We start from the raw sequence: 22,923 nt of genomic DNA on the forward strand, positions 1-22,923 counted from the left end.
AGAGTCGTTAAAATATAATAACGATACAAAACACAAAAAAGTCTATGTAAATATGTTAACAAGTCTTTGTAAATTGTCGAAAATATCTTAAAACTTACCATCTGGTCGGATTATACACAAATAAACAAATTAATTTGGCAGAAAATCGCCACAAAACGCTTGAGAAGCTTGGTTTAATAAAAGTTAAGACCGGCCTACGATACACCCATAAAGCCGTGCAACAGATAGTAGAACTATTTAGCAGTGCGCATTTTACAAGAAAACTGTGCTCATTTCACCAGTCTATGACAATGTTTGCTTGTAATCGAATTTATTCGAAGGTTTCTGTAATAAACGTAGACCGTTTGAGGTGTAGAATGGTTTACAGGTACGAAACTGTGGCACACAGTTTATTAGCCTCTGTTTTTTTGCCTAATCACCGAAGGTTTCATTATTTAAAATGTTAGCCAAAATTCTTTCCAACTTATTTACAAACTATGGCCAAACTACAATGCCCCTTTATGACGAGAACATTTTTTTATTTTGCTGCAGTTTGCAGAAAACTTTCAGACGTGTGAACGCTCATACTTGCTTTCTGTTAAAGATCGCTATCAAAACCATTCTACATTCAACACAATTAACTTTCAGACTGTGTATAGTACATATTAGCTTGCCATTTTACTTCTAATTTTGCATTTTAGAGTTATAATTCACATAATTCCTTATTGTTGTTGTTAAAATACAACACATTACAGTAGGTTAGGCGTACAGCTTTAATTAATATTTTATTTATTGTTGTAAAACAGGTTTGGGATAGTAGTAGATTAGGTGTGATTTTTTACAACCGTTTTTTTGCATAATTAATTTTTTGTATTTAATTTCAAAACAATTTGACAATTACCATGGACATACAACTTCCCAGAACACCACGTTGCGGCCAACGCAGTGGCCGTCCACGTGTTTCGCGATTACTACAGCGCAATAAGGGGATAAATAGGATAAATAGGAGGATAACTAGGTCCTCACAGCAACTATCTACATCCAATGCTAATGTTCAAAAACACGCTACTCAAATTAATTGCAACAACTCATCTGATTCAGATTAGTCTTTCGTAGAATTCAACAAATTTATCAACAACCAACAGTACCCTTTCTTTTTTGCATTATCACTTTAGTTGTGGGCTGTATGACAGTGGAATTTCTAGTGTATTTTATAGCTGGTTAGGTATTCTATGCATATTTATTTGTCTATAGGTGCATTGGGATACACTTCTTTTATGACAGCCTGATATACAAATTAAGATTATTGATTGTAGCCTCCTTTGACAAAGTGTAAATCAAGTCATGGGCAAACAGGATTTTCATTGTCAAGCCATGTACATTGTAGCTAGTTAAAACCTAATTAAAAGTCATATGCTTTATATTGGATCTTGCCTCGGGTCTTGCCTTTTTAGAGGGGATATTATCAGGTACTCAGCAAATTCTCAGCAAAAAATTTGTTCATGTTGAGAGCTGTCACTTCCTTATCTGTGGCTGCTTTCCATTGGTCAGAGTGGTAACTGGTGATTATAAAACTGTCTGGCCTCATTTTGTGTGGTAGGAATTAGTAGGAAAGCTCTGTAAGCTTAGTCCATGGCGGTGGAAAGGTGAAGTCATTGAGGTAAGCTAGAGTTTTGATTTTTTAGAATAGTCTGACTGGTTGCTGAGGTTGATGCTTATATTGAACTTTTACTTGTTCTGAGATTTCATAGGTTTTTTGACAGTAATCTTTGCTGTGATAGTTTGACTTTTGATGGCCTTGTGAGAGAACAACTCATCTTATTGTACAAAGGTTGTTTCATTGTTTGTTGACACAGCCATTAGCGAGTCTGCTCACTCGGGTACTACAACATTACGATTGTAATCTCCTCAGTTCTGTTTCAACTAAAGGTTAGGTAGATGTGGTTTCAAATGTTTACACTAAGGAAAAGTCTTGTAAATTGTTGAGCATCAATTTTTGCTTGTGTGATTCATCACAATAAGTCTGTGGTGAAACAACTACATGTATATGACTCTGGTCATATCAGGCAGCAATAGAATTTGTGTGACGACAATAGCTAAAGTCATGCAGATACTAAAAATGCCACATCAGATAAGTTCGAAAAGACCTACCTAAATTTGCATATGCTGACAGGCAATGTGCCAGGTGTACTATGCCTAGAGCACTTGACCTTACTATTCCGGTAAGGTGTATGTAAATGTACATTATAATTAACCTGACAGTTAAGACGAATGCTTTAGAGTTGTCTGCTTGTGTACTCACCGCTGCTGTCATTATGGGTCCCCTTTACCAGTACTATCGGTGCCACATCTGCCAGGAAATGCTGCAGTTACACATGAGCTCTGTCATTGGAACAAAGAGAGTAAATAAAAAACATGCTGAAATATGCATAAATGAAATTGATAATGTATTTGAGTCCTTCATGATGAGTTAGATATGTTGTGTGTACAGCGAGATCAGTGTGTACTCATTTTAGATGCTTGGTACGAGTAGCATAGAAATATATTCTACAAAGTAGTGCTTGTTCATTTAAGGCATATTGAGAGCTACATAATTTAAACAGATTGCGTTCCTAGTATTAAAGAAAGTGGCTGTGGTGCCAGGCTCCATTGGAGTGTTCACTGAGAATACACTTTTTAGAAACCCGGTTCCTATTGAAGCATTAAGTTAGATGATTCGATGAGAGCTGATCGCTGCGATGCATATTAGCTACTTCTATGATAAGATCGATCAGCTTAAAATGTGGGTCGTATGATATAAAAATATAGGCTGAGTATATACCAATGGTTTAAGTGACAAAGTATTTAAAGTGTCAGCTCTGCTGGCCTTATGTGTTTAAATGACAAAATGAAACCAAGTAGATAGTGTGTGGTTCAATGCTGCTACATCGGCCAGGTATCTACATGTATTTTGTTTGCCTAATATACCTTTTTTCTTTTTTAGTGTATTGGCTCTACATGTCTAGATATCTTTAAGGATTTACAGAGTAATGTTGCTCTATCTTTATTGCGAGCACATGATCAGTGTGAGTTACTACCACAATATAGACTTAGTAGCCCTTTGCATGTTGTTCTACAGTGATTATGGCAGTAATTGTGCTGTGCCACGTATATGAGTGTTATGTGTTGCCATATATGCGCTTGAAAATGTTATCATAGCTTCAGTGTTAGAGTAGGTGTTACTTTTGCCGCTCTGTAAGTAAGCTACTACAAATTATTTGTTTGAATCGGGTAAAGCTTTGAGTGTCATAACAATTATAAGAGTACCTGTTATTTTCTCGCCAGATGTTTTAAACCTGAAGCAATGTGCAAATCTCTACTGAAACACTTTGATGTTTTATGTGTCAGTTAATTGGAGTGAGGTAAGTTCCTCATACAATGTGAGGACACCAGGTTTGTCCGTACAAGTGTAATGTTGTCTTGAAGATATGGTTGCGTCAAATAGGTCTATTTAATGAACTTAAGATCAATAAAAGGCTGAAGCATCAGCTACACTTTGATGTCATTTTTGTCTTTATAGACTAAACCTGTCTCGAGAGATATGCATTTGAATGAGGCTATCTTTGAAAAAGCTCCGGCTTGAGCAGGTGCCTCATTTGTGACGCAACAAGTGATTTACCTGAAATGAGTCAACAAGCGATAAATACAGTCAAACATGGATAACTCGTCCACGGATAGCTCGAACACATGGTTAATTCGAACATTTCCTTTGGTCCGTTCCCACGTAATGATAAATTGCTATAGATAACTCGAACTCAACACTGTTAATTTGAACTGTTTTTTTGCCCAACGGCTACCGAAACGGTTGTTATCGCTTTAGAAAATCACTTTATTCAAAGCCATAGAGGTAAACTTCATCTTTTCGTAATTCATAAGCGTCGTTATTACCACCGTCGGCAAAATATTTTTGTCAACGACTTTTCTAAAAGTTTGGTGAAATTTGATTTATACTGCGATACGATAAATAGCACGGGCTAGCCGGGTCACGCGCGCAAGGATTTTTGCCCCACACATACAAAACAAAAATCGCATGTTGTTTTGCATGTGCGTGGCAAAAATCCTTGAGCGCGTGATCCGGCTAGCCCGCGATGAATAGTTTTCTGACATTGATTCCGTGTTGAATCAACGTCGGGATGTTGAATGTTTAAAACGTCTTAAATATTGTTGTAATTAAACGTATACGTTATCTGAGCTACAAAAAACTATTCATCGTTTGACCTAAACACAGAATACATGTACGTGTTTACATTCAATAAGTATCTATTAAAAAAGCGTGAGTGATATAGAATGTACAGTAAAACCTCGTAAAACTTCTAATTGAACTGCCTCGGAGTGTTGCTCTTAATGAATCCCAGGTAAAGTAAGGTAATCTGCATAAACTTTAAGAAAAAACGGCAAAATTGATTGTGGGTAAAACCCCAAAAGAAAAAAATGTATTTTCTTTTGAGCATTTCAACAACAATCAAGTTTTGCCAATGTCAATCTGAAAAACGTCCTGGCAATAACATCACCTCAAACAACAAACCAATCTCAAGTGATAAAAAAATCTCTATACTTTTTCATGGAAACGTTTTAAACTTTACATTAGAAGCATTTAATTTGAAACAAGCCATTTGTGCTTTTGATTTATATTATAGTTTGTATATGTACATGTATCTACTAATAAATAAGTAAATATATGGACTTGTGACAGTGCTCTGATAACTTGAACGCTCTGATAATTCAAACACTTTTGCTCGGTCCCGTGAAGTTCGGGTTATCCATGTTTGACTGTATAATATCTCTTCATTAGCCAATCATGAGCATAAAGTCTTCATATAGATCAAATTAAATGTTATCGCTCATGAAACAGTTTGTCTGTAATTTCGAAGGTTCTCATTGTTATGAATTTTACTCTATCACTAGCTAGTTACGCGCATCAATTAGTTATAAATGTTATTAGCTACGTGCATCGACATCAATATTTAATTTACTGATTTAATTTACATCGGTAATTTACTGAATTACTGCACCGACACGCTTTATTGACGAACAACAGAATTGTAACAGCGCTCAGTTCAGCGAAGGTGACTCAAAGTTATCTGAGTGTCAGGTGATTCAAGATTGGGGCAGACAGGTTTTGGTTACAGCTGACAGGCGTCAACAGCATTATGCAGCAGGGAAAGATAGAAGATAGGTAAATTTATCTTTTACTTTGAGTATCATTTACGTATATTCTAAACTAACGGTAATAACTTTAGTACTCATGAATACATCTACTAATAAATAAAATTACAACTTTTTGCTATGGCAAATCATTGTTGCATAACTTTTTAATTGTCTCACAACTTTTTATCATTTCACCTTAAACTTAACAGTTAACATTAACATTATAGCTTAAAAATTTCTTTGGATTTTTAGCTAGTAAAATAGATGTATGATTGGAGTTTATGTTCGTTTCTCACTTGTAGAAAGTGCGGAACATCGACTGATCAACGCTCATTTTAACTTGTAAAAACAAAGCTTCGAATGGTTGGCTTTGCGTATGTATGCTTTTGTTAAGCATTTACTCATTTTAAAAATTACACTCGTAACCTATCTAACTCTCAAATTGAAAGCTTTCTGTTGGTATGCGTTAGAACTACATATTTACGAATGCCATTTATTACATTCGTTTTATTATTACAGGATGTTTATGTGGTTTACTAGGGGAACAGTCGTGTCGGTCTGAACTGCTATAATTGGGAAAAAAACACAAACGTGTGCTGCACAAACCACAACATGTTTTGTATGAGTGTGGTGCAGTAGATTCATTTGTCATGTTATATAAGCTGAAACTAAGTGATTTGCCATGACTTGGATGGATGTTCTAATGAAAATTTATGCTGTGATGAAAATTTTTTTGGTTGTTAAAATTATATAATAAAATATTGTTGTTGAAGGCAAGGCGAAACATGATTTGTGAAACATAGTGAACACATCATAGATCTGTTTTTATGTGTGCTGAAATTGCCTCTGATAGATAGATTCATGGAGTGTAACCAGAGCTTTATTGGCAGGTAGGCTACTTTTGCATAGCTCGGCTCAATTACTTTGGACCAAATAATAAGTTCAAAAAACTTTCTGCTCAAACCTACTAAATAAAAAGGAATTGGAAAAAACTTTCAGCCAGGTGCAAAAATAGCTTTACTAAACCTTTTGCCTGAATTGGTGGGTTAATTGATTTCAATGAAAGTGACGTTGTTTTGCGTTCTGTATTTTGGTCAACTCCTAAAACCATTTGTTATGTACATGAATTAACTAATCGAATGTGACAAGTAATTTTTTTTTACGAGTTTATACTGACAATGACTAGATAACCCTGACTATACATTTTTTGGGGATGCAGTTGGTTTCTCCATATATTCAAACATATTCTTTTTAAAGATTTTGGCAAGCTAATATTGTTTAGTAGCTAGTTTTTGGTGTGGGTAGCAGCTGAGAACTTAGCTGATACAAAGGCTGCGCATAAATGAGTTAACTCAATGACCTAGTTACCATAGACCGGCAGAATTGTAGTCGGTACTCAGATGTTTACACAGCATTTACAGAAAGCCAATATGACAAGTTTTTAATTTCCCTTAATTGAGGCGTTTGAGACATTCATAATAATGCATCGCCAGCATTGTACATATGAAAGACTTAGTAGCCTTTTATAGTGTAAACAGTGATTAATTATGAATCATAAAGTTTATAAAGGGTTTTAAACCTTGCTTCTTATTAAAACATTCAAGGTTTTCAGTTTTTTACCAATTTCAATTATCAACTCACTTGAATGATAGGAACCATAATTCAGTAGACTCTTATTTTTATGGTACATTTCTTCATAGGTTTTTCTTCAATGTTGTATTTGGGTTTGAAAACCTAATTTTGTCAACATTTGAAGGAAATGATTCTCAATCTTGAGTTAGTTACACACTTACAGTATTAGCTCAGCGGCCTGACAGAAATTTCAAGTGTTATTACTAAACAACTAAAAGCTGAGATTTATTTTGTAAAGCGAGCAGAAGGAAAACTTCATTGTGGTTTTGACAGGTTTCTAAACTTTTAGTATAAAAATAACTTGTTTCTGTATATAACATATTTATATATAACATATATATAACATATTTATAATCAACTGGTAAAAAATTTTGGTAGTTTTTTCAGAAAACATCACAATTATTTTATCATTTGCATCTTATCATTTGTTTGAAATGACCTGACTGCCAGGTTATGTCTAAATTAAAATCGAAAGAACTTGATTGCTGTTAAAATGCTCAGCTGAAGCAAAAATGTAATTATGGTTTATAGTTACAAAAAGACTGATGGAATAGCGATGCATAACGCTGCAATTTAAACGCACTTGCCAATACCAGCTACAGAAATGTTAGCGATTAGTGTTATCATTTCACAAGCATTGTTCCTCCGTGCATTTTAACCGCAATCAAGGTTTTTTGAATACTCCAGAAAAATCCTGACAGTCAGATTCAGCTCAGGCATTAAAAAAACAATTGAAAATCATATAAAAATACTGATACTCTGATAAAAACCACTAAAATTTTGTGCAAGTTGAAAGTTAAGAGTTTTCTGAGAGTAAATCATTCATGGAGAAAACAATAGTGGTTAAATGTTAATTTAAAACGAAACATTTCATCAAGTGATATCGCATACCAAGTTGATAAAATCAACCACAAAAAAGTGCCAATGGTTACTACTCTATTCACTACTAAGAAATATTTTTTAACAGAATTAATGAGCGCTGAGATTTGCAAAAAACTTATGGGACCAAAGAAACATAAAATACACTTTGCATTTTTTATAAATTTTAGAAAACCACAGAGTCCAATCATCAGACAGAAAACAAAACTATTGAGACCAGTTGTTGAGTGTTGATCACATAAAAATTCAAACTTTTTTGTAGAAAATCTTAACGCTCAAAATTTAGAGGATGTAAATGAAACATTGTAAACAGCAAGTTTAAAATTATTAAACACCGCTGTCAAAGTCATTTGTGTCTGATAGTTAATAATGTAGTGAATGTACATGAAGAAAAAATGAGTAAATGTTTAGTGCATAACATGTAATAAGACCAAGTTGATAATTTTGGTTTTTCAAAACAGCTCGAAAGAGAAACAGGTAATTAAGTTTTCTGTACTGCTTGTTTTTGTTTATGTTGCTGTTCTTCTTTCAATATGTCTCAAATCAAGCTTCATGATTTGAACCTTGACATCCTACCTGCAACCAAAATATAATAATATTTTCAATATTTGCAATTTTTAAAATGACTCATTTTCAATAAGCGACTTCAGTAGATCTAGAAGTAGAACAAAACTAATAAAAAACGTTACAACTAATATGCTTATACAGTGTTCCAAATTCACAACATCAAGTAATTTTACGGTTCATATAATTTGTATCATCACACTTGTACCCAAAACTAAATACATTAATAATAAGCTATGCATTACTTGTTGGTTATTTATGAACAGGTAAAACAATGATTTATGACTGTGAAACATTGATTCCGACTTGAAATTTGTTAGAATTTGAAACTAATTTTTTATGAATGACGACAGATTTATATATTGTTTTGAGCAATTAAAACTTACTAAAAATTATCTATTTTTAATATAATCAAAATTCTCAATTGATGTTTTTAAAAATGTGCTCAAAAAATCTAAATATAAAACTCTTTTTGTAGTTAGTCCTTCCTTACATTAACATAAATAGGAGAGACGCATTCAGATGAGTTCTTCACAGGACAGTGATAGGTCTGTACCACCTCATACTCATGAGCACCAGACGATCTGTGTGGTATCTCATACACGGAGTTACTATCAGCTGTGTCATAAATATGGGCATCATCAATGCTCTTACTGTTGTTGGCCACCTCATCATATGTGTTGCTGCTTTGATCAATCTCTACAGAAACCGTTGTACTTCAGGCTTGTAGAGTAATAGTATATCATTTTGAATAATTAAAAATTGAGCAATATACACATAGTAAATTCAATTTAGGTAAATAATTGGTTTATCTGTACCGAATAAACTTAACAAAAGAATTTGCTGAGCCTTCTAAACTACAGACAAATATTTAATGCTTGAATTATTGTTTAAAATAGCACAAGTCACTCTGGAGGTGTATTTAATGGCTTGCTACCATTAATATGTAGTTATATTTGATATCTACAGAACACCATAAAAGCAGCTCTCTAATTACCTGAAAGTTCATTCATTGCTGAACTGTTAGGTTGGGCACCAAGCCTGGGGTCAGATTCTTTTATTTTTGTGAACTTCCTTCAAAGTGAAAACCCTTATAAAGCCACGTTCGCAGACTAATTAACAATAATATCAGTAAATAGGGATAGACTGCTACTTTATGGAAAGATTACAGTCCACCTATGTAAGTAGCATTCAAACAGATTTATTTTTCCTTCAGATTATGTAAAAATTGAGAAGAAATATGAGTCAGAATTCTAAAGTAACATATAGATAGTTGCCCACCTCCTGACTATGAAGAGTAGCAAAGCAACCAACATTGCTAAAAAGAGGCCACCACCTACAGCTCCTCCTATAACTCTATAAAGATCTTGTTTCGGTGCTAAAACCAAGATAAAACAAGTCAATATCTATAGATTAGGCCTATAGATATATTTGATAAGGCAAAAAACAAAAAAATTATTGATGTTTGCAATTTAAGTAAATCAACACAGAAAACTGTGAGCAGTTACCAGAACATGTAGCTCCTAAAAGCAAGTTAGAATATGTAGAATGGTGTTTAGTTCATCATCTTTGCTTCTGTTCATTGTATTCAGTGTAGGGACTGTCTTTTAAACTCATCTTTTGTACAATAATTTTCATGATCACTAGTTTTAAAATGCTGATCTCGGCAGATAGTCATTTTACTGAAAAAGGTTCCTTGACCAGTTAAAATAGAGATGAAAAATTATTAAAAATTTATTAATGTTATAAATTCACAACACAGTTTTGTGCTCTTTTTCATGATGGATTAGCTATGTATCCATTAATTGAGAGAAAACAAAATTGTAAGAAACAAAAATACCACTTTAATAATTGATTTTTAAGGAGAGCTGAAAAAGATAAATGTTTCAAATATTTTTTGGCTGTTTTTAATTTAAAGTTGTGAATATAAATGGTTTGCCCATATCTTTAAAAATTGATTCAATAATATTCTACCTATTATTTGTTTCTGTTCATAATTTTATTTCATCTATAATAATTGTGAATATAATTATTATACTATTAATATAATATAATAATACAGTGTAGTAGACATAGTCAACTCAGGTTTCAGGAAACCAACATTAATTTTTAACAATTATCTATATGTTATATTTAGTCAACAATTGTTATTTTTGTTGACTAGAGACCATTGCGATTGCTAACATAAATTATTAGTATACAAAGTCTGCTGTAATTTTCTCTTTAAAACATGCAGGAGTATCTAATTCACTTACAGGTTCAGCTAGTTTTCACAGTGACTCTGAGCCAGAGAAAAATCCTAATTTTTACCATTCTTAAAACTCAATACGTCATGAGATAGTGTTATGATAATTTGCATAAGGTAAGGTTGTTGTGATTAGGTACGCTAATACATAGGATGTAGAATTAAAGGGCATGTAGTCAAAATATTGCTAAAATGGTGCTATTAGTACAGCTAACAGAAAGATTGATAATACTTAATTAATGTAACAATGGTAAAATTTATTTAGATGTGAGTTTTGATTTGTCTTGTGAGTCTTTTACAAAGTGTGACAAAGTTTTTCATAATGAATAAACTGGAAGAAATGGAAAACATAGCCTTTTCAAATTTTGCTGTGAGTTCTTAAAATACTTCTGATGTTATCAACTAGTATGGTATACAGAGAACTAAGGCTAGTAATACTAACCTGTTACAAATATGTAATCAGGATGGAGTTCAATAAGTGGGTCATATTCTTCCTAAAATAAAAGTAAAAGTATATCGATAATTTCAACAAATCAATCATATATATAATCACGGAGGCTTTTAGTTGTTAGCAAAATGTTACTGACTTGCGTAGTGACAAGCCTTCAATGCTCTACAAATTTTCTTTCAACTCAGGGCCCAACTTCCCACCACCTGTTAAAATGATTTAATTACTTCTTCTCTACTGGCAAGGTGGACGTAGTTTATAGAATATTTTAATAGCAGAATCTAACAAGTGTTACTGAGTAAACATACTTAAACATTGAGGTTCCGCAACCACAGTCCAACCTGCACTTATGAGAAAGCGCTACAGTAGAGCGATGAAGGGCAATTACACAACTGTGTTTAAGCAAGGGTTTGTGGAAAGCTCTAAAAAATAACTTACTTTAATAGAAAGTTTCACATCCAAAACTATTAGACAAATATTATCTGAAGCCATGTATGCTCATGTAATACTGACTTTATCAAACTGAGGTTTGAACCTGATGTTTGTGAGAGACTTTTAATGCGGGGAAAAGGCTAAATTTATTTTCAAGAGTATGTTTAGTGAGCTGAATTTATTTAAGCTATACTTCTAGTTTATTTTGTTTTACAATGAATAACAAAATTGTAGAGTACCGAAAATGTTGCTGTCAAACCTTTTTGACACCGCCATTTACAATTATGTGCACTGAGTAATTATTTTTTTCAGAGCCTCCTATGACTGTTGTGTGTACTGAGTAATCTGTCGTAATGTACAATGGACATTAAACTTGACTTTTGTAGTCTTTTAGAACACATTTCAATTTCAACTTACCTCTGTTTTCAACCTAATTGCTATGTATACCAAATATTCTGCTTTAGCTTCCAACTCAGCATTGTAAAACTCGCCATATTTCTCTCCATCTCCAATTGTAAATGTGAACCCCTCGCCAACTTTGTCAGCAGAAAGTTCAGCAGTGGTGTAGCAGTAGCATTCTTTTGACTCTGTGTATAAGTTTCTTGCTGACTCTTTTGTGCAACCACAACTCTTTACTGCTCTTTTTCTTCTCTCTTCAGACTGTCTGACAAGCATCACCAGATATGACCTAAAATATATGAAGTTTACTTGCAGGAAGTTAGATATAAATTTAGAATTTGAAACTCATTAAAAGAGTGTAAATCACCCATTTAATAAAACAGCAACTTAAAAGCATAAAGTGCATGATCATCAAACTGTACTCATCACTAACACATTACACAAGACCATGGACATTTATGTTCTACAACTTGAAGATAAAAAGAAAGGCTTATTTTCTGTCTTCTCTCTGCAAAACACACTATACCATTTAGAGCTCACTAAAAAAATCTTGCAGCCAACAGGATTTATTTTTCATCTTAGCAACTGTACTTATACCAGATCTTGAAATTCAAGTTTTCCCGAAGTGCCAAAGTAATTGCAGAACACTGGCTATAATAAATCGACTTGAACTTTAGAATATCTCTAATCAAACCTTACAATGTAGTTGCTGGTAGTTATGTTTAATTCCCAAGTCAGTTCAATACCAGTCTAACTGTCTTTTAGTGGAAGGTCCTTCCAACACCATGACAGCAATAATAAATATATTTTATTTACACCAAAAGAAAAAAGACAAAAGTTTCTTCTTACCGCTTACTGCTACACAAATCTTCATAATTCTCTGGGCAAACCAATCTAACAACCAGCTTTAACAACAAGTCATTAGTAGGGTGTATATGCTTGTTTTGCATATTGTGGATATAGCATATATAAGTCTATATTGAAAATGGAAGAGCTAATTTTTAAAAACTAGTTGCTGTGGCAGTTTGAAAAAATCTCAATTAATTCATTTTGAACACTTGAACAAAGAACTGAACTGCTGACATACATCAATAAATAGTTTGTCAATATTTATACAGTTGAACTCGCAGCAAACTAGGTAATCCATATGAAAACCTAGACATTAGAGGTTGACTAGCAACAAAATTCACCTTACAGCTATTTGATATCAAAAAAATAACTATGTCCTGCTCTGCTGTGCGGTAGGTGCAAAATATGTGAACATGTGATTAAAAGTGCTTAAAAGCTAAAAAACGAACAGATACTTGGCGCCATCGTGAACCTGACGTATATTCGAATATTTTTTTCCAAAACGGCTTAAATTGGATGCAATTGAACAAGATGGCTTTGTTTACACTTTCATGCAACCTCATTGGTCAACATATTTAACAAATATATTTAAAGCTTTCAATAAAACCAAGTCTATCGTTCTTGCACGCCTGTTTCACCATTTTTGTAATGCTATACCTTTGATAACTGGTATCTTAAAACCTACCGTAGTAATTCATTTAATTTTTTAACCTTAGCTCAAAGGAGTGCATATCATTCTCCGATAAACATGACGAGCCTGTTGGTCACCTCTGATAGTCGAAAAACGCTGCAAAAATTATTCGTGCTGTTTTGCAGGAAGTATGGGTCACATGATCAGATTACGAATAGACGATTAGACCGAGCAAAAGCAAAACTGTAAAGTGGCGAGCGTCTATGTGTTTGATACGAGCTCTTTGGTAAAACCCGAAATGTTTGTCATAAACTAGTGGTACGAAAAGTTTTATAATGAACCTTATACTGGCCTTTCAATTCACGTGAGAACATCACGTGTCAAACCAATAATCAAATGTATAGATAAAAACAGAGAAATAAATTGATTCCGATCTACGGCAGTTTTGCGATGGCTGTGATTACCTGTTTGTTTTTGAGCTTTTAAGAGCTTTTAATCTCATTTCTACATAGTTTGCACCTACAAAACAGCAGAGTAAGACATGGCAAACTTTTTGATACCAAACAACTGTAATGTGAATTTTGTTGCAAGTCAATATTTAACCCTTTGACTGCCACATTGTTTGTTACAAAAAATGCTTCGGTGTTTCTTATTCTTACTTAAAACCCTGGCATTTTGTATTTGCTTTTGCTCTGTAATTATGTGTTCTCTCAAAGCCAAATTAATAATATAACATTAGAACCGTTTTAACATCAGGATATAACCAACAGTAAGCTTACTAACTTGTAGTAACGTTATAGCAAGTTAGGTGATGCCGAATACCAAAATGCTCACCTTTGCCATAAAATGCAAATGGATTGGCTTCAGTTTATATTGCTAGCCATTTTTGCATTATTTTGCAGTCAAAGGTGTTAAGAAAACATGTTAAAAGTTTACAAAATCTAAAATAAGTTAATGCGAAGTTATATCCTGCAATATTAATATAAAACCAACTGGACCTATACCACTGAAATATGTATCATTAACAAACAAATGAATTTGTATCCTACAAAATATAATTATTGACAGCAAAAAACCTTCTAAAAATTAATGAACATAATTTCTCCAACAAAAAAAGTTTTGATTTTAGACTTGAAGGCATTATACCAATGTTAAACAGAGAAATCCATACCAAAATGTCATTGTTAATAAAAACGAAATGTTTTGGACCATTTAACTTTTGCAAGACATTTATATAGGTGAGGGTATCAATTACCTAAAATATAGTTTTTCTTTTTAATATTTATATATGCATAGAGCTTTATAGTGCGATAGTGTCTTTAAAGGAGTTCTAACCATGTTTTATAAATTTTGATAAATACAGTAGAAGTAGAATGTGCTTATGTTAAAGAGTTTTACGTTATAGGTTATACGAACAATAAAATACATGTAGAGTACTTGATCCATTCAATAATTTTTTTAAACTCACCCCTTTGACAATAAAAAAACTAGACTTAACTGTTTAATTTGCTAATTGTACCGTAACTGCCATATTATTGATTTGCTTCAAGAACCTTTCTCATTTTTACTGATAAATTTCATTGGTTTTATAAACTACTAACTGTATTACTCGCATACAGGAACAGATTCACGTACGGAATAAGACTTACTGAGAGTGGCCTTTTATACTGTAAAACAACTCCAAATATGCAGTCTACGGAAATTGTTGCTCTGATCAGGGTATGCATACACATGCCAATAATGTTGAGAGAACAATAAAAATCTGTAATGTGTTTCACAGCTAAATGGGTATAAAATCTAGTAAATTTTCTAGATTCATGTATCTGTTCATACCCGTCTATATTTGCAGTTGACGATCGCACACTTCTGCCACAGAGCCCCCGCCTTGGCTGACCAGTCTTTGCCCGCCTCGCAGTTCACAATCGCGCTCTTGCACTCACAATCAATCACTTCACAATCTATCGCTTTGCAATCCAGCAGTCCATACCTGCCTCACAATCATTCGTCTTGCGCTCGCCTCGCAATCAATCGCCTCACAATTAATTACCTTGCACTCGCCTTGCAATCACTTCGCAATCTCCTTCCACTCGCCTCACAATCAATTGCCTTGAACTCAATTGCCTCGCACTCACCTCGCAATCAATTGCCTCACACTCGCAACTAATAGCCTTCCAATCAATCGCCTTATAATCAATTGCTTCACACTCGCAATCAATCACCTCGCAATCAATCGCTTAGCACTCGCCAACTCATTCATTCGGAAAGCCGCGCCTAGAGACTCTCGCTGCACTCGAGGCAAAAAAGGTCCCCCGAGCATCCTTGAGTGACGCCACGGCCCCGAACCACTAGCTGCATTACCCGTCCATGGGAACGGATTCATGTACAGCAAGAGGTTTATTGAAAGTTGTCTTTCATACTGTAAAACAACTCCAAATATGCAATGTACTGAAATTTTTTGCCCTGATCACACTATGCATACACATATGCAGTCATGCATGTCAATAATGTCGAGGAGAACAATGGAAATCTGGAATACGTTTCACAGCTACGTTTCTACAATGCATCAATCTCAAACCGCTCAAACCACTCAAATCAGAGTTACTCTATTTGTGTACAGAGAACTGATAATGAAATTGAGAATGCTAGGCAAACTGAAGTACTTCAAACTAGCAGTATTGAAAGATTTTGCAACTTTTAAAACATTGGACAAAATGTTTTGATATCGCCAGCATTTATTGAATGGAAACTTCTACATGCTTAAAACACTAATCATAGCTCACCAGTTTTTGTCTATAGCCTGTGTTTTGACATGGTATATACAAACAGTAATGAGGTTATGTCGACATACTTTATATGTATAACAGCACAGACAGTATGATGTCAAGGCAGACACAGCATTAACACCTTACAATAATAAAACAACGCCAACATGATAGCCTTTTTATAAAATATAATAAGGAAAACAAAGGCACAAAAATATATATATATATATATATATTTTGAGTATATATATATATATATATACTCAAATAAAAATAAAAAAAAAATAAAAAAAATGCTAGAGAATGATGCATTTGGTATAGCAGAACATGAAGAACATAGCACGACAACAATAACACAATGTTGGTTCAACGCTACACTTGCAGAGAGACATGTTTTGTTTTTCGGTCGAGTGTATGAACAAACAGTTCTTGGCTTGTGCCTACTTTTGAGCAGGCGACATACAGCTTGTCATGGCTAAAGCAGAGTGACAGTAAGTTGATACCGGAAGCTCTCTTTCTTTTTACCACCGCCTACCGCGACGCTCAGAGTACTCGATCTGTCTTTGTAAGTCACAGTAGGCCTACTCATAACTGAACAAAAATTATTAATTCAGCTGCTGAAAGACATGAACATGTCACACTATCCGGAACAGTGGCAAATCTAACGTTATCAAGTAGTTGAGGTGTGGCTATTCATATAAAATACACTACAAAATTGAATGAGAAGTACTTACCTTTTTAAAGTAGAAATTCAGTAGGTAAAACACAGTACCAGTACACATGCAAGTTCTATAGTAGCTGTAGTTCTGTAGTACTCGTAGTTAGAAAAAATGTAAAAGTAACTCAGCTGTGGAAGGAAAGGAACATTTTTTCTATCACAAACAGTAGAAAATCCAACGTTTTCAACCCTTTCACTGAAGTAGACTCAATTATGCGTTTTCTATGGTCGACCGCGTAGACGCATTTATGCGACTTTACCAGCATTTGCTAGTAACTGAATTTTATTATTTGTGGATGAGAAAACCAACGGTCTTTACGACAATTATGGTAGTGACAGTGTTGTCTTAAGATTTCTCTATAAAAATGGCCTAAAGTTTAATATTTCAATCTTTGTTTGGGAATTTCTAACCTGAAAACAAAAATATTTTGTATAAGTTTATTAAACGCGTTTGAGTTAGAAAACAAATAACTACTTATGTTGAAGACATTATAGCCAATTCAGATTTTTGAGATTACATAGATAATTAAAATAGCAATAGCAGCACCGACTCTGATGGTGGTGAAAGTAATGGTTTTGTAAGAAAAAAGAACATTGTAGAGGATAGTTTTGGCTTCGTGGCTTCACATCGCTACAAAATTGCACAAAATAGAGACAAAATGAAATTTTTGCATAGCAGTGCTTGTTAACATGTTGACAAAATGAAATATATAACCAAAACAAACGTTCTAGATAGGGTTTGAAATTGAAAAAAATATTGTATACATATGACGCAATATCGGCAAAATGGTTGGCAGTAGGCCGATAGCTAAATTTGTACTTGGATGCAAGTGAAAGGGTTATGTATTGAAAGTGTGGCAATTCATAGACACTTCAACATTGTTTAAGAAGAACTTAACTTTTTGATGTGGAATTTTAGTAGCTGACAGCTGCGTTTTTTTCAGTGGCCGCAAGAAACTAACGTATACGTGACCTTCTCAGTACAGGTTGGCAGTAAATATTAATTGCGTGTAAATTACTACTCAATAATTTATTTTATTTAATGAGTAGTACATTTGTATAGCTGTATAAGCACCTTTGTATAGGTCGAAGACACGGCAGCAACTTTGCTGTTTAAAATAGAACAGTGCCTTTGGGCACTGTAAAGAGGCTCGCTCGCCAGAGTAAAAACGATGAATAGGTTATATATAGAGAACAATCAGAAAAAAGTAGCGGCAAATAGTCCAAAAAACACGGTACTCTATAAGGTGGATACACACTCACGCACGAGCGCACGCATGCGTGCACACCCGCACACAGAGACAATGATTGTCGTTTATATAGTAGATGATTTGGGTAATTTTACAAAAAGTTGATAGTAAACGTACTTATTCAACATACATTTGCAAAAATGTTTTTGTTTTTCTATACAGCCAAGTCTCCTAGAAAGTAAAACTAACAACAAATATATTATACGTCTACAAGAAAGCAAAACAAAAATATTTTTTACTATGAAAGAAGTGGCATCTACATGTACCTGTTTGTCGTCATCTGTATCCAGGGGTTAAGGTTGGAGTTAAAAAATCGGAGTTAAAAAATAACTTTCAGCGATTCTCCGTACTCGTGATGTTCAAAATAGTAGACGGGCGCTGTAACCCCTGCACCAATCGATTGTCTTAAACCTTTTTGCTACCATGCAGCGACCTATCAGCAATCGGAGTGATAGAAGTACAGAACTTCAGCCAGGGATTGGATCAATCCATAAAGGTCAGGCCTCACGTAACGAATTATTCGTTCAATCTGACCGAATTCACTAATTTCACAGAGTTCACAGATTTATTCGGCCGAATATCGCAGAATCGTCTGAGCTGTGCATGCGCACCGAATTTGTCAACGAAACGCTTTTATTTGGCTAACCAATTTTTTTAGCAAGCATGGTTCTAGTAGCTTTGACAAGTGGTATAGTCCAAGACACGATTGACGACACACAATAAAATTATCTCCGCAATATGACCTAATACATACGATGCAACGACCTGTATGCGCTATTGTTAGTTCTCTCTCGTTGGTTCACTACCACAAGAACTTCTCATCGTGTATCCAGAACTTTCTTTTAGATGTTTTAAAAGCTATGAATTGTTTCTTTTTTAATAATAATAATTTCATTTTATGCAGCAAAAGCTCCGTCGCAAAAACAGTCGCTACCTCTAGCGCATATAAGCAGTTGCATCGTATGTATTAAGTCATATCGCGGTGGTACTTTTATTGTATGTCGTCGTACGTGTCTTGAACTATACAACTTGTCAAAGCTACTATAATCATGCTCGCTAAAAAATTGGTTAGCCAATTAAAAGCGTTTCGTTGACAATTTCAGCGTGCATGCACAGCTCAGACGATTCTGTGATATTCGGCCGAATAAATCTGTGAATTCTGTGAAATTTGGGAATTCAGTCAGATTGAACGAATAATTCGTTATGTGTGGTCGGACCTTTAGGCTTCACTTTTCTTTTTATTACAAAGCCTACACATTAGATAGACTAATCAAATTTGGTCTCCAATGAAACAACCTTGTTGCAAATCACGTGGAAACAGTTGAAAGTATTTTTGCTTGGCAATTTCACTTTTACTTATTTTTCAAAACGACACAACCAGAACGTTAGCCAATCCTCGAGTTATATCGATTACTCTCCAAGTGAATCTGACTATAAGTGCCATCTAGTAGACTCTACTAGTCGTAATAATTATAATACTAGAGTGTAGTAATAGTAGTAAAATGGTAATTTCAAGAGCAGCCAAGACTCTGTACATACCTATAATGATGAGCCTGGGCCAGCTTTTTCCACACATTTTGAACTTTCTAAAGTTTGTGTTAAAGTTGGGAGATGGGATTTGGTTCAAATAAATTGTGTTACACAAGTTTTTTTACCAATAATTTCCATCACTTGCAGTTGTATTTTGTTTTTTAGTATTTGTATCCTTGTGCAACATTTCTAACAAGTATTGTAAGTTGTTTTTTTATTTATTTCTAAACTATTTTTTACTTACGTTGTGGAAAATCTTCTTCAGAATATGATGCATTTTACAACAAAACAATATCTGCATTGATTCTCGAGTTATTGCATAAATACTAACAGTACATTAATTTTTTAAAAATTAGCTTAAATTAACTCATTCTAAACATCAAACTTAGCGCAATAATGAACGAGTTAAGTAATTATTAACAATCGCGAAGCTACCTATTCTCTGTTTTGTCAACACGTCTGACAATCTATCATGACAAACTAAAATGTCATGAAAGTTATATATAATAGATATAACCCTATATGCATGTCATTTTTCTCACAAGAGTGTGAGATGTATGTTAAAATTCAAATTGAGTTGACGAGATTAACCTACTTGACACTTTACGATATATGGGATTTTTCATGTAGTTTGAAGCAAAAACTGTGCATAAAATTTTTCAAGTTTTTCAAATCATCTTTACGTTGTAGGAGCGTCTACTGTATTTATAAATCGTTTGCCATCTCTCGATGAAATATGTCCTCTTGTGGTGTTATCCGCCCATTTCACCACTGTCAATTAAATACTTGTCCAAATTGTTTAAAAGTGCTCCATAAACAATCTAAATGTTTTCAATGTTGCTATATAAAGTTTCTGAACATTAAAAACACATCTCACTCTCATTCACCAGTCACTAAGTTTCATAGAATCTGAGCCACTGCAGATTTGCTGAAATGTTCAAATGGCACTTGGGCCATGCTTGCATTTGCGCAGAAATGCAAAAGATGGTACCTAAATAGTTAATAAAATGATGTAACAACGCAAAAACATAGTTGTAGTTGTTGTAATTCACCACCTGTGCAATCTTGAAGTTCTTGTTTGTCGGGAACTTGTATCGCCAGGTATTGCTAGAGAAAATTGACTTCTCAACAAACTGGTTAACCAGTACCAAAAAATCAAATGAATTTTCAAACAGAAGTTCAAATTTCCATTAGTACACAGATATGATCACTAGTCACAAGACACATTGTGACATTATAATACAAGTTTAATTAAGTCTATCCTAAGTCGAATAGTCACATTTCTCTAATTCTATTTTCTGGATTTTTGTGCAAAAGTAGCAATGATTCGATCACCGATTTGGTGTAGCTCTAAATTCAATTTTATGTAGTGAGTAAAACAAGGCATACAAAATCATACTCTAACATACCGGATAGTACCTCTTTCCACTTCAACTTTCTTTATTTTTATCATCAGAGGCTTTCCTTTGCTTGCTTCATTAACCTGTTCTATCTTTGACTTGTCAAAGTTGACAACTGCATCAGATAAGTTTTAAGTTAGGCTTTTCTATAACCAGTTTTTGCCAACAAAGGCAATGAAGATAATGAAGATAAGAAGATAAACATGATAACTAGCAAACCCTGAGGGGTTAAAGCACATGTTTTAGAAAACTTGCTTAGAGCATTTAGTAAATACAATTAACTTCCATCATAATGCGCTGTTCATGAGAAACTAATCAATATTAAATATTGATACATTAAAAAGAATACTTACTGATTAACTGTGTGTATATTCCATGCTGTACTTCTTCTCCTAGTCCAACAGAATTACTAGCTGAAAAAGTACATTTTGCCAGTGTCGCTGATGGAAGGCTACAAAATTCTACTGTTTGTGGCGTGTTTGTCACAGACTCTAATTCTCTCCTTTGGTATGAAAAATCTTCATAAAGACATCGGACCTGAAAATAGATTTGCTGATGTGATAAAAACTATAATAAAAGCAAAAACCCAGATAGTTAGTTTTTTCTACAGTAAACTAACTGTGGTGAACAAACTTTTTGCAATGCCTAAACTATCATTTTAAAATCAACTGTTTTTTCTTTCTGATTTACCTCGCTTTATTTTCACTTGAAGATAGAAAGTGGCCATAACAAGAAGACCTCTGATAGGGACCAACACAGAATCTTCCAGTTTAGTAGTTTATAGGTAATGACATTTATCTTACCGTGTAGCCTATAATCACTCCATTTGGTACCAATGGTTCGTTCAAGTTTATAACTATACAACTTGTATTGGACTCAAGTAGAGCAAGAGGTTTTTCGAGTGTTTCTAAAAAGCATAGGTTTATATATTTTTCAAACACGTTTTACATGGTATGAAAAGATTTACGGCATACAAAGAAATTTACCAGTCTCAAAGAAAACGCAATAAATTCTAGGAGAATGTATTGCGTTTTCTTAAATGAAAAATGTACATGTTTTTGTAAAGCCTTTTACTGTGTAGACTTTCATTAAATAATGGCAGTAGCTGGTACTAAATAGGAGCTAAGAAAAACAATGTTCTATTTATAAACCAGCTTTTTAATGCTTTAATATTAATTTTGTTTCATTTAGTGCAAAGAAAGTTTACTTACATCTTTGAAAATTATGGAGCCAGCTTATAGTTTTAACAAAGTTCAGTATTTGCTTTAATTTGTTTGCTCAACACCTTTTAAATTTGTTATTCAATTGATAATACTGAAAGTAACTTTGCTGCACTTCATTTCTACTAGTCAGACATTTTATTACTTTGTAAATTAATAAAATTCTTGATTCATCGCTTATTATAGATTATTATGTTACTAACATTTGATTATTAGTATTTGGATAAATACTATTTTTAATGCTATTAGCCTTTCGACAGAGTTACTAAATATAGTTAATAAGCTTTAAAATATACTTTTTAAGGCTTATTAAAACATTGCAACTATTCTTTAAATTTATGTAGCAATTATTTACTCGGTTATTCGGTTCTCAGCAAAGACCAAAAGTATTGTACTAGAAACTAGTTAATACAGTCAAAAAATCTTGTTGCACTCATTAAAACTGTCTGTTCTTTTTAGAATTTGAATTTTTTATATGTTATCAATTTATAATCAGGATGTTGATGTTATTGGTACATGTAGTTTAGTTTATAGAAAGATGAGCAAATAATAGGCCTAAGTATTCTATATTACCAATGCTTAGTTTATCTGTTACTAAAAATATACAAGGGCTTCTTTATATTACCGATCTACCTACTAGTTTCAGCTGTAGTGAATGAAAGTGTTGTTGAACTCTTTAGATCATCATTATTAGTGACATCTATCATGACTGAGTAGTTGGTAAATGGAAGAGCACCTGGCACTGTGATGTTACCAGCTGTCTCAATAGTAACAGAGTGAAACAGGTTTCCATTAGCA

The sequence above is a fragment of the Watersipora subatra genome, chromosome 9, assembly GCF_963576615.1.
Source record: "Watersipora subatra chromosome 9, tzWatSuba1.1, whole genome shotgun sequence".
Taxonomy (NCBI): Eukaryota; Metazoa; Bryozoa; class Gymnolaemata; order Cheilostomatida; family Watersiporidae; genus Watersipora; species Watersipora subatra.